The 13,304-nt window shown below is 48.9% G+C and overlaps 1 long non-coding RNA gene across 1 annotated transcript; it reads left to right on the forward strand.

Annotated features, from left to right (window-relative positions):
- Positions 1-1,307: 1,307 nt before the first annotated feature.
- Positions 1,308-3,824, forward strand: LOC144141415 (uncharacterized). The gene is made up of 2 exons (XR_013316587.1): positions 1,308-1,904; positions 3,610-3,824. It is a non-coding gene; the product is annotated as an uncharacterized LOC144141415 (long non-coding RNA).
- Positions 3,825-13,304: the final 9,480 nt, after the last annotated feature.

Consider the following 13,304-nt stretch of genomic DNA (forward strand, 5'->3'; position numbering starts at 1 on the left):
ATGCATAGCGAGGGCCTCTGTTCTGGCAGTCTTGTTGCCAAAGGGAGCTTAAGAGGGTTCAAAGCTGGTCGACCACTCTGGACATGTCGTAGACACTCGAGTCACGACCCGGGGGTTAAAAAGAAGGTCCCCTTCACCCCGATTAGTCCGAATGGCGCTGGCTACCACCCCCAAGCATAGGAAACAAACATACCTAACATAAATACCCCAGAAAGTGAATGGGAAAATCGCCCCGCCGGTAGCGTAGTGGTTATCGCACCAGACCGGTATTCTGGAGGTCGTGGGTTCGGATCCCACCTGGCGGGCATTTTTTCTTCACTTTCTTTCTTTCTTTCCAAATTCTTAATCTGTTTCAATGATCTACCACATCCTCCCCTTTGCTTTCCGAGGTTTTCTCGACTGCCAACCCTTATTTTCTGTGTTATTTTCAACGAGCCCCTCATTTCCTATATATATATATATATATATATATATATATATATATATATATATATATATATATATATATATATATATATATAATATTTGGACTCCAGGTGCAGAGTGCTTAGAAGGGAAGGAAGCAGCAGATACCGCAGCCCACCCGCCGCGTTGGCTCAGTGGCTAGCTAAGGCCAGAGTTCTTCAATGCTTTACAAGGCGTTGCGGTGCGGAGCACGAGGTCTTAGCTTCGATTGCCGGCCACGGCGGCTGCTTTTCTGATGGAGGCGAAAAGAAAAAACGCCCCTGTGTACGATATTTCGGCGCACGTTAAAGATCCCAAGGTGGTCAAAATAATCCGGAGCCCTCCAGTAAGGCGCGCATCATCGCCTGCGTTGCGTCGGCGCGTTAAACCCTACATTCTATCAATCAGATACCGCAGCTCGAGGCCACTCACACGGGGCTGATTAAACAAAAAATGCGTTGAGCCACGTGAAAAAAAAAAGGAACATTTCAAGCTTTTGTACGGCTCTTTTTGGTTGCCACGTTCAACGTTTCATGTAAGAATGCAGGCTAGATGTTTCTGGTATATGCAGAATCCGAATCAGAGTCGGAATCAGAAAAGCTTTTTATTAGGCAATCGATAGATTGCAAAATGTTAGTATACAGAAGGAGGTGCCATAGTCAGGGACTGACTATGGGACCTACGTGCATACCGTTTATGCACAAAACTATGAAACGATGCGATAAACTGCTATTGTAACGATACTGCCATCAGGGCCCACGGGCCTTCGAAACCATGTTCGCACGAGCAGGTTGATAAGACTGATGCGCCTGCGCAGCTGTGCTATAACTAGCCCACCAATCTCAGCTCCGGGTTCCCAGCGTTGATGTAGAACGTGAGAGGGAAAAATAGTAGATAAAAGCATCTATATAAACAGTTATGCGACAGCAGATTGCACAAACCATTCGGCCATTTTATAGGCGGTAATCCATAACAAAAGGCCGCTTTATTTTCAACTATTACATCCGCTCCCTACAGTTCTTAGAATACTCCCTTTGGAATTCGACGTGAGACGCAGCGAAGACGCCATGGGTTGCCTGATTGCCTGTTGCTCGAGGCAAAGTGACGAACCAGAAGTACGCCATCTGCTGGCGGCTCCTAAAAAAATGGTATATAACGACCTACCGATTCGCTGAGGGCGACTTCGTCGTGCTGTCCGAGAACCCCCCGACTTTTAGTAGGAGGGCCAGGTCTGCGTCCTGGGGAAACATCCCCGCGAGACTTCTGGATCCAAGCGATGACGAGAGGCCGCAAAGTGCGTCGGATTTCAGAGCACGCCGCGACGAGGTGGGAACTGAAAGCGAGGCCACCTCTAGGAGCTCCCCCACGGGGGAGTCGTCAGGGGACAGTGGAACATCTCCTGAGCCACCACTTTACGCAACGCCGCCGGAGTCGTGAGGATACAGAACACTGAATACAAGGTGAGTTTGTGCAGCAATCGAGAAATTCGGGGGACGTACACAGGAAACTACGGCTGGTTACACGAGCGGAATATCCTTGGGCGATTTTCGACACCTAACTGTTCTACACAGGTTAGTCAGATTATTGGGAGTAGCGTGGTTCATTTTGGTGCTGCACGAGTTTTAATTATGTACTCCGTGAGTAGACAATAATTCATCACTAATGTGGTACGGCTCCATGAAAGTGCAGTAAGCGAAAATTTGCTGTGCTGCTCATCGTTCAACAAATTGTACGCGCGTGCCCCAATACATAGGTTGCCGAGAAAGCTGCCCATAGCAAGCCAGCGCAAAAGAAAACCTACGTGATTGCTTTATGGGCGCTGCCAATGCGGTTGTCACTCCAAGGCGGGTAATTTCGAGTAGACACTGCCGTTTCTTGGCGACGTGAAATCAATTCAAATTTGAGCCATACGCGTTTGGAATGTCTCTTAGCAAGTGGGCGGATTCGATCAGCTGTTCGGAGCTTGAAGCAAAAGCGGGGTGGCGACAACCCAAAGGGGTGGAAACTATGCGGTTTGTGACCTGAACCTTGCGCAGAGCAAGTACTGTTTGGTTTAAATTACTGAACTTCACTATCGTTTCCTAATTAAGCTCCTGATTGTCCTTACTCGCTCCAACTTTCGAAGCGGCGGTTTTAAAAACACCTGTGCCTTAAGGCATGTCCGCCTAATCAGTGTCTCGTTATATTTGCACCAGAACTGCGTTGATAAGGAAGGCTAAACTGCGATGCGGGCAGTAGCGCGGTTCGTCTGCACACGCACTTTTTTCACTACTGGAATTCTTCCTCGCCTTCAAGAAGCGTGCATATAAATGACAGATGAATTGCGGCAGTGTCTGCGTTTTCGTCCGACATTAGAAGAGATCAGTAGTGGGGGATCTGCGTGCGTCACTGGAAATGGTTTCGAAAGAGGGTACTGTATCTTACCAGACCGTGATTTCCGATGCAGTCTGAGACTGAAGCTTTGTTGCCGTATTGGTTGCGTTAACTGGCACCCAGCAACGAGACAGCGCAACAATGACTGCTTCATGTTCTCGAATGACATGAATAGATTTTTTTAATTGTTGGGAATGCCTTTGGCGTCGCGGGTTGGCCACTACAGTAGCGATATTACTGTAAATAAGGTATATTTCTGTCTGCACAACCATAACTCTACTATTTACGGCGCAGTTATGGAACAAACAGTAGTGCCGTTTTCCCGAGAACGACTGACCTTCATCCGCTCGCCTTTAAAGCCCAGGGTGCAAATGCGATTCCCAATTCTGGTTGTAATGGTGTTTTTCTTCGTTCTATTTGTTATCATTCCTGTTTTTGTTGAGAGCTGAATGTGCACATACCACATTTTGTGCATCTACCTAGCCCACAACGTAGAATTTTTTTGTGCACTGCTTATACAAACCGGCGTTCCTTCTTCCGAAGCGCATTTTCTGAAACCCGGCCTTCCCCCGCCCTTATTTAGGGTAAAATGCAGTGTCCAACCAACGGAACAGAGAAATGAGGACTGCCGCAGAGTTGTCCTTTTTTAAAGTCGTTAGTTACGAGCAGTTTTGTCTTTGAATGCAAGCCCAACTAGCTGAACATGTTGCGCTTGCCCCAATTTGGGGCAACGTATTTTCAGCAGCCTGTTCGCATTTCAAGGCTTTCACATCTCGCGTTTTGTTTTCGCAGGACCAACACCGAACGGAGGACCGAGTAGGTGTGACGAACGATCGCACCGTGGGCTTCTAGACATACCGCCTTCTCCTCTTCTACGTTGACATTGCAGGAGTGCAGCAGTATGCATGTGTTGCGCCCACTCCTGTTACGCGGCATCTTGTTTTATTCTTGCTTGTTCGGACACTATTTCCAATCGAGAAATAAATTCTTTTATGCAAGTGACCGTTGCAAGCTGGTCTTTGTGTTTTGGTCTTCGTACAATGCGGCCGATGCCTGCGCGTGCACGAATTATTTATTATAGCAGTGCATTTCTTTGCGGCTTGAAACTGGGACTATTGCGGCTTCGTCACCCGTATCATTTATTACGTTTATGAAGTGACCTGCTTCCTACTGCCCCATTCTGCTCAAATCTGCGAATAGGCGCCATTCACAATTTTTTGTTTTCCGGAAATGCTCATGCTCATGCTTTTTCACTTACTAATCCAGGCTTTAAAGGGCTGGTGTTCTGAAGGCTTCCTATAGGTATCTATTGCGACACACCTGCCCCGGCTTTCGGCAACAGTTCAGCAATTTCCACTTCAGTCTACATAGAGAACACACGCACCCTTGAGTACACTCATGGACAATTCAAATAGAAACCGCGGAATGCACGCTCGAAGATACCGGCAGGCTAACCAGAGCGCCTAATCGCCGTGTGTGCCGGCGTCACATTGCCGATGTAGCTTTGCATGTGATGTGCAGCAACTTGAGCAAATAACGATGGACACCTGGGTCACGCCCAAACCATGCTCAGTGCTGCCCGCTCCGCAGATTTCTGCAAGCACAACAGCGCCTGCAAAAAAAACGAAAAAATCGAACAGCCAAACTTTTTTGCAAAGGCAACTGGTCTATAACATCTTTGGACCTGCCTATTTTTTATTTTTGTAATAAAATTCTGACAAGAATTTTCCCAGCCCACACAATGCTTGAAGTTAAATATATCATTGGAGGCGAATTTGAGTGGTATATTTATTGTTTGCTACAAGCACAGAATCCGCGAAATACATCAGCCATGACTCCGTTAACCAAAGAGTCTTCTTGGCAGCCAACTCATTGTTGAATTCCCGAGCCACTGCACCACGAACAAAAACCAACGCAGTGCCATCAGAAGTTATGTGGCATGCATTTATTTGTCTCAATTCCTGTGCTCCGGTTTTCTTCAAGAAAGCATGGTCATCTATACAGTAAGTCTTCCGAAAGCGTTAACACGTTTCCAAAGCAAGCTCTGCCCGCAGCTACAAGCAATCACCCGCCGCATTGCAGTTATCGCGAGCAACACCTTCAGCTGTAGAGGGAGTAGTAATATCAGCGCTCTTGCGGTATGGCGGCAAGGGAAGCATGCGAGCGAGGACAGGGTGATATATCGCAGTAGCGCACGCACCCTCGCACCTTCCATCTCAACTGCGCATGTCCATGCGTTTTCCACGGCCGCAGCCAGGTGACGGCACCGATAACTTCGGCCGACCACTCCGCGGTTCGCATTTGAATTGTCCATTATTGTACATTTGAAGAAAAAAAAGACTAGTACCCGACAAATCTAGGAGAGTTTGATTTGAAAGTGTTACTGCCTGCTTAAAAGTACATACCATCAGGAAAGGGCGCAGCTTTCGCTACAAGCTGCGCTGTGCGGGTGCTGTATTAGGCAGCTCTCTGCACGCCCCTGTCTCTCAGTGTGTTTTCTGAAACGTACCACGGCCTAATGAAAGGGCCGTTCAGCGGCGTGACCTGTACATGCGCCCTCCTAAATTTCTAATACTAAGGGAGCGACAACTGATCGCAATGTCAGCGGCTGATCGCGGGGCCCAGGAGCAAAATTAGTGAGCGTAGGCGCACGGGCTTGCAGTTGCCTGGTGAATTTGTTTCGTGTGCTTTTCTTAATGCAACGCATCCCTGTTTTCTCAACGCATACAATTTCGATAGATGTCAAAGGAGGTAATCAGCCCAAACGTTCATGAAGCACGTTCTGGTCAACTGATACAAAAGAATACTTTTCCATACCTACCGAAAGACAGCTGGGAGAACCCCAAAAGCTTTCACATCCAAACTGTGTCAACAGTACGTTAACGCATTCCCTGAGAGTGCGGCCAACCCTCGCTGAAAGGCCGCCCAATTGATCACCAAGCATTCAAAGACCATAATCGCAAACACAGAATGAACCTATGCGACTATTTTTCGCGCACCGAGTATACGCACTTACGAACCATTCAAATGTATACCGATATGCGTGGTTTATGACATTAAGGTAAAATATTGCACTTCTTATGCATGAATGACGCGTGCATTGTATTATCTATAACTCCTCTTTTTTCGCCATTTTATACCAGCCGTTTCCTCTCAATGTTAGCCCGATTTCACGCACGTGCTATGTTTCGAGAGATCTTATCAGATCTTTTTGTTTGACCGACGGCTCTATGAGGAACTGCGTTTCAGGACAGAACGCCATCGGTAGCACTAGGAAATATTCCGCTCTAAAAACGAAACTTTCACTCGAGATGCCCATGTACTTTGGGTAACTCCTGTTACCCCTTAACAGTCGTGCACATACCATGGAAGCGGCGGTATTGTTATCAAGGAAACAACGCAGCCGGCAATGTTTACACAGGGGAGATCTTCATGCAGGTGCGCCTACTCTCGCCTATTTTGCCCGTCGACACCGCCATCGCCCGCTCACCTGCCGATCAGTCGTCGCTCCCGGGATATGAATTTCGGAGGGCGCACATCTGGTTATTGTATCGTGGGGAACCCCGCAAAATAACTTGGAGGAAAGAAATCAAGTGAACAGGACAAGTGCTGCCCGATTGGGTACCCTGCTCCAGTGCATTTACTTCTGCTTCTTATACGTTGCGCCGCGAAGACAGCTTTGGCCTGCATCATGGACAACACCGAACGTTCTGTTTTTTTTCCTGAAGCCATTTTTGGTTGTAATGCATAGAGGAAAAATATGCGCCCAATTCCACGCGGTAAATTGAGACTACGCTTTGGAATGAACGGTTACGATCCAGGCATCCCGCGTGCCCGGCTTTTATCTACTAGCAGGCCTACATAGCGCCGCCCGAAACACGAACCTTCCGAAATACGATCAGGTGAAAACGCAACCTGCGCCTTGCTCAGCGGCAAAATATTGTGAAATTGCGGCAGTGGTGAAATTATCAGGGGTAACGAAAGGCTGAATTAAATTTTGTTTTAACTTAAACGTCATATGTTTCGTACCTGTCCCGCCTGTTGTTCTACGAGAAACAATGCGTTATTTGCTGTCAAGTTGAAAAAATTGTGGCACTTCTCCTAATTATTTCATATCGTCTTTTCGTGACCTAGTCACCGCGTTAAAAAGTAGGAGCGAGGCGTAGGTGCGGTTAGTTTCACTAGGTAAGTTATAAGAGTACTGCCACTGATGTAGCCAAGTCCCCAACGGCGGCCATTTTGGGTATTTATCAGTGTTGCGAGACAGCCGCTTCTACGGCCTCGCCGCTAACTTCGATTGGGTCCTTTGTTCACAACACTCCGAAGAGGCAGGAAACGGAATCATCGAACACACTTTTGCTGCTCAAATGCCGCTAGACGGGTTATCTTTGATTCGCTTCCGGAGCGACGTCATTAGCGCGCAGCCGCCGAGCAACCGGACTGGCTAAGTCTACCTTAGTTGGTCGACTAACATGCATAAACAACAAAATGATGACATCCATAAACTGTAGTATTGTAAACAGATGCTACGTGATGTTAATTGACCTATGATTAGTGCGGCGGCGCGGACGAATAGGAGAAATGAGTTCCGATACTCTGTACCCTTACCTAATGACACTAGATGCGGTACACAGCGTAACAGGAGGACGCTACACGCTCTCTCATTGCAACTGTCGCCTTTACGTCTGAGAGCCATGGCCGATACCCTGTAGCTTAATCAGGCTGAGGAGGCAGGCTTGTACTTTTGTTAGATACTTTTAGAATAGCGTCCGCAGCCGTACAGAAACAGTTTGCGAGGACTAATTATTGCGTTGTTCGCACTACGCATGCTCCGTGAGTTGAGCCCGTTGTGCGTTTAGCGTACGGAAGACGAACGGATGCTATTTCATCAAAATAGCGTGCGTACGCGAGGCAGCTCCCGTATCTCTTTGTTTACAACATGGCAGCAAGTAGCGCGATGACCTTCCAGGGTTCTGCTGTTTTGGAGACGGTAATTTTCCCCTCGCTAAGTAACTCTTGGACGAATTGCTGAGCATGATTGCCGCACTGGACAAGCCGAGTGGAACCGTGGGCATGAAAATTAATATGAAGAAAACTAAAATAATGGTCGAGACCTCGAGACAGCATGGCAATTTGAGATAGGTTGGACTGCAGTAGAAGTGGTAAGAGAATATATCTACTTATGCCACATTGTGACTCCGGATACCAACCATGAGGCAGAGATAATTTTAAAGATTAGAATGGGTGGAGTGCATTCGCCAGGTATTCTCAGATAACAAATGGAAGCCTACCATTGGCCCTGAAGATGAAAGTGTATGCAGCTGCATCTTATCGGTACTCACCTAAGGGGCAAAAACTTGTAGGCTCACTGAGAGGCTTCCACTTAAATTGAGGACGACTTAGCGACCAATGGAAAGGAAGATGATAGGTGTAACATCAGGGGACAAGAAGACAGCGGAATGGGTCAGAGAACAAACGCGTGAGAAGGACATATTAGTATAAATTAAGAAGAAGAAATGGACGTGTTGCGCTGCTAAGCACGAAGTCGCGGGCTTCATTCCCGGCCGCGGCGGCCGCTTTTCTGATGGAGGCGAAAAGCAAAAACGCCCGTGTGTACGAGATTTAGGCGCACGTTAAAGATCCCCAAGTGGTCAAAATTAATCCGGAGCCCTCCACTAAGGCACGCCTCACCGCCTGCGTTGCGTCGGCGCGTTAAACCCCACAATCAATCAGAAATGGACGTGGGCAGGGCCTGTAACCCGAGGGCAAGATAACTGTTGGTCATTCTGGGTAACAGAGTGGATTCCTAGAGAAGGCAAGCGTGGAAGGCGGCTCCAGAACGTTAGGTGGGCAGATGAGAACAAGAAGTTTGCGGTGATAAATTTGTCGCAGCTAGGACAGAACCGGGATAATTAGAGGTTAATGGGAGGAACTCTTGCTCTGCAGTGGACGTAGATAGGCTGATAATGATGGTGGTGGTGGTGGTGTGGTAAAGATGATAATGAAGATGATATTAAATTTTCCTCTAATATTCACAGTTATTAGGCAGTTTAAGGATAGGGGAAGACGGCGTTTGGGGCCCCCAAGAAGTTAGGGGAACCCAAGCGCAAGGCGCTCGCGCGCGGCGAGTTTTAGAAGAGGGGCGCCCGCAGCAGCCCGCAACCGGCTTGCGTTGCTCGGGTCGGCTCGTGTGATGGGAACTTTAAGCTTAGCACCGTGGCGGATGTTTGATCGTCGCTATCTGTGCAACTGCGATTGACAATGCGTAATACAACTTTTCACCACACTTGCATCCCCTTTCTCGCATGTGGAGCTTTATTTCACCTATAACTGCCATTCGAGCGATCTGTGACCCCAACATCTTCGTAGCCTGTTTCGATGCTTCCGCGCAGGTAGCGCCATATCTCGGCCGCTCGGCGCACCGCGCACCGCGGCGATCGGTCGGATCGCCGAACGTCCGCGCCGGTCAGCGTAGGCAGGCCTCTCAAGCTTGGACGTTCCCTGGTTTCCCTATAGGCGGCGTAAAAATCGACGCCCCGCGTGACCAACCTACAGCGGCAGTTTTCGAAATCAAGTCCACCAGACGGCGCAACCGAGATGTAACTTTTGGTAGAGAATACAAAGCATTCATTCCGTGCATAGAGATAATATACTGACTCTAGAGGGAAAGCGCGCCGCTGAGCCAATGCATTGAAACCGTACGACACATAGTGGCAGACATGATACAACGATTTGAAGGTTGCCAGCTGATCTTTTGCTTACTAAAAACTGCGAAAGCGATGGGTTGTAATCTGGCAACGTGCTACTGTGGCGTTTCCGCGTCCGGCTAGCGAAGCATGCAGGGATTAATTGTAACATGGCGGACCGCTGGCTGCAGGCGGAGTTTGTGTAGGCGGCGTCGACAGCATTGCGTACTTTATCTCCTGTGGGTAGGTAACCGACGTGTTTTCGGTTTAGCGTACGTGGGACTTATATGTACTGAGACTATTTGAGCAAGATGTGGCAACGCTCTCACAACGCTTGCGCGCAAGCTCGAATGCGACTGGTCGCATGCGCGATGACGCCAAGGAGTCAGCTGATCCGTACTGGCCCACAGGAAAAATGAATCTCCGTATGATCTCCGTGCATTTTTGCGCTGTGCCCCTTTATTTGCCATTCTGTGAGATTTTGCGAGTCGCTAAATGCTTTTCAAACGAAGTGAAGTGAACTGTTGCTTTAGCTCAATGTAAAACCCTTATTGACACACACGCACAAAAAAAAAAAAAAAACATGGCATGGGCCAACGCTGTTATTGCCGGTGAATCGCGGCGCTTTGAAGCACAGGAACGAAAGAGCGCGGTCGATCGCAGGCCAACGGAGTGGCAGAATGCATGCGAAGAATGCATGCGAAATACAGTCCGCGGCGTGACCCGTTTTCCTTTTAGTCTGTATTCGTCAAGTTCTAGCTGCTTTCCAATTCAAAGGGAAAGTTTGCGGGACTGAATGCGCAGTATTGAATGGGCAGTAATTTACCGCACAGTGCGCGCGAGGAGAGAACATTGACTTGTTGACTTATTGTGATTGATTAAAAAAGAAACCGCATTTCGTTACCTATTTTTTCGTTCTGCCTTCACGAACGTTTGCGTGAAAGTTTGAAGCACAAAGAGCTGTAAGAAGTTCCATGAATAAAACAACTGGAACGGAACGATTATAGAAGCTTTTTTTATTTCTCTTCCAACGGGTACGATCGCTGGCTGCCACTCCGTAGCCTGTAGTGAACTTGCGGTAGTCAAGGTCAGATCGGAATCGCTGTTCCGGCGTCAGTTCAGGGGAAATAGATAGGGTGCTTATCGTGAAGAAAGAATGACAGCCTCGCCAGCGCCCGGAGAGGCACTTGCTCAGCGCGTGCATCCGAGTTGTACCAGTTGTACACATTTTGTACGCACGCAGATCTGAGCTGGAGACTGCACACACACACACACTGCGCAAGTCAGGCGCAAGGGCCTCGCCACTTCCTAGCACACTTAAAGAAAATCGAAACCAAAACTGAACTACGCACTTACTCTTTCTCCACTAATTAGAGCTTAATTACACTAAACGTTTTTTATAAAGCTAGTTTTAATTACTGAGGCAATTATTTTTAACTATTTTGCTTCAGTTCCTTGTTTTAGTTAAATAATTACGGAACAATTTTTTAGAAGGCTGAATACAATTGATCTGGCAACCATGGGAATTGTATCATGTCAGCGCCCACGATTCGTACGGTCTCGGAGCTCGCTTTACCCCCCTGATTCCGTGACTCAGAGAGCCAACAAAGTTCGCTTACAATGTGTTGTTTAAAAAGAATATTAACAAGTTCTGCATCGAACATTTGTTGAGCAAAATGTACGCAACTTTTTACGAAGAGCCGACTGGTGCACCACCTCGCTTCTGAATTCGCAACCACAAAGCCAAGCCAAGCCAAGCTGGATTGCGGTTAACTTATTCTCTGTGGTCTTGTCAAATCTAGTTTTCTTGAGTATTTCTGCGCTGTGAACATGCAGGAAGTGTGATACGTGCCACCGGGAAAGCTCAGCGACCCGCGTGAGCCTGTTGGAGCCCGTGTTAGCGGGGCCCTTGTACCGCCGCATCGACTTGTTGTGATGGCGCATCTGGGCCTATAGCCAGGCTGCGACTCCTCTTGCTATTGGCATCACTCTTCGTTTTACGGACTCGCCTCGGTCCAGACCTCGCCAAACGTACGTGTTGCTCCTCACGACGGATGCGCCCGTCCGAGCGTGCTCGCCACTACAAGTCTGTCTCGCGCACTGTGCACGGAGTTGGTTACCACCACCTCGCTGAAGCATCACCCCAAGGTATGCCGCCACATGTGCGCACCCCTGCCTGGCCGCCCGACAGTCACGTTGTGCCTCTTGCTCACTGGAGACATTGCGATCAATCCCGGCCCCAAGCGCACGTCGTCACGTCCTACTTGCAGCCGCTCCGAAAAGGCTGTGTATGACAACGTCGCCGCTCTTTGGACCAATGTGATGGATGCGGAAGGTGGGCACATCGCACGTGCGAACTTATGACGCTCGCTGCATACCGCCGCCTTTCATAGTCGACTCAGTGCTGGTTGTGTGCCCTTCATTCGAAATCTTAGCGCAAGTGAACGAGTTGTTATGGCAAAAAAAAATGTCACGAAAGCGACGTACAATTGCAGCGATCGAAATGAAATGATGTCCTCGCCTCTGTAAACTTGCGAATGTCAATAAACGATTTGTTCGGACTTGCTGGTCACTGTGGTCTGTGCCAGTCGAGGCCATCTGGTCACCTGGCGTAACATCACTTCACTAGCGCGGCGCAAGTAAACAAGCGGCCAGCGTGCCAGCCAGGAACCAGCCGGAGCAGCGAGCCGGCGGCCGCCGTGCGAGGGCAGCCATGTTATTAAGGAGCTCAAGCGGCCTGTGCGAAAAGCATCCGCCATGTTTACAAAGCCTTGTTTACAGCGCCACCAAGCGGGCGCACTCGGTAGTTCACGACGCCGCCACTACGCTTTTTCTGGCAGTACAGGCAAAGCTACACCTTTGCTTGTCTAAAATCTGTTCCGTGGCGTAGGCTTAGCATCGCGGCAAATATCTGATCGCCGCCTTTAAAATAAAACCTGACAACAATCTCTTGCACAATTTTTCATCACACTAACGCCTACTTTCTCGCTTGTGGAGCATCTTTTTAGCGATCAGATTGATTCGGAAGGACAGCGACACGCGGCTGCTACCGTGGTCTGCGCCGGTTCGAGCCGCTGAGTGTGCCGAGCTGGCAGGCGTGTGCGCGGTCTGTTTCTGAAGGCAGAAAACGCTTCACTATTACCTTCTTTATCCATTTCTAGCGAACAACGCGCCGAATCTACAAATTCAGCTCAAGGATCGTCGTAGTTGATCGGGTGAGTCGAGGAACGAGCCGCAGGTTTCTTCGCTTCAGCCATGGTCACACGTAGTCTGGCTGGCTGCGAGAGCGACGCAAGAACGCAAACTCCAGCTTTGGGGCGCCCGCTATTTCGGAAAAATAGCGTGCGCGCTACACGCAAGCCCAAAACCCCAAGGACGGCTTGCGTTCTGGGCAGGCACACTACGACGCCCCAAAACTCTTGGGGGCCCCAGAGCGTTCGGGCCCCCTATTCTAAAACTCCCTATTGACTCGTGTGTTTTAAAGCGATAGCGTTATTAGTCTCATTTCCCGGTTTTTACGTGCCTGCTAGCCGTCCGCTATCAGCCATGACGATCAAGCGACCGCGGAAGTGCGTCATCGATGCTAAGAGGAAACTATAACTGAGGCTGCCAAATGCGAGGGCTGGCCAGAATTGGGAGTACAGACCAGTGCCAACTATATCATGGAAATGAGGATAACAATACTCCGGCCGAGACGAAAGAAAACACACGTGATTTAAGCAGTCACCGCACCTGATCAGTTAAGTTAGGTCTACTCGGCATGGTAGTGGCAGGCTTGGCTGACACAGTAGCCAGCTGTAC

The sequence above is a fragment of the Haemaphysalis longicornis genome, unplaced genomic scaffold (genome assembly GCF_048455015.1).
Source record: "Haemaphysalis longicornis isolate Haplotype H1 unplaced genomic scaffold, Haemaphysalis longicornis Haplotype H1 scaffold_6, whole genome shotgun sequence".
Taxonomy (NCBI): Eukaryota; Metazoa; Arthropoda; class Arachnida; order Ixodida; family Ixodidae; genus Haemaphysalis; species Haemaphysalis longicornis.